Below are 371 nucleotides of genomic sequence, written 5' to 3' on the forward strand. Positions count from 1 at the left end.
TCCCAACAACTCATGATCTCAGAAACTGATCCTGCTTTAGGAGGGCCTTAGTTGAGTCCACAGCATCATTCTCTCGAGAAACCTGGAGGCAAAAGCAACTAGATCAGTTGGGCCTGGGTTCTGGTCCATGCTGTGAGATACTACAATATTTTTGTAAGATTCAAAATTTAGGGTAATGTTGGGACCAACAGTTAGCATAATGGCTACGTCGCTGGACTCCCACGTAGTTGACCGTGGTTCGTGTCCAGGACCCGGTGGCTTAAAATTCACACCAGGTGCATGTGCGTGCATGCCCAAGATCCCCAGAGGAGTACGGAGGAGAAGGGATTGCAGAGTGGCCATCCCCCTGGGGGGGGATTTCTCGCTTTCTG

This window comes from Tupaia chinensis, unplaced genomic scaffold (assembly GCF_000334495.1).
Source record: "Tupaia chinensis unplaced genomic scaffold, TupChi_1.0 Scaffold144831_1, whole genome shotgun sequence".
Lineage (NCBI taxonomy): Eukaryota > Metazoa > Chordata > Mammalia > Scandentia > Tupaiidae > Tupaia > Tupaia belangeri.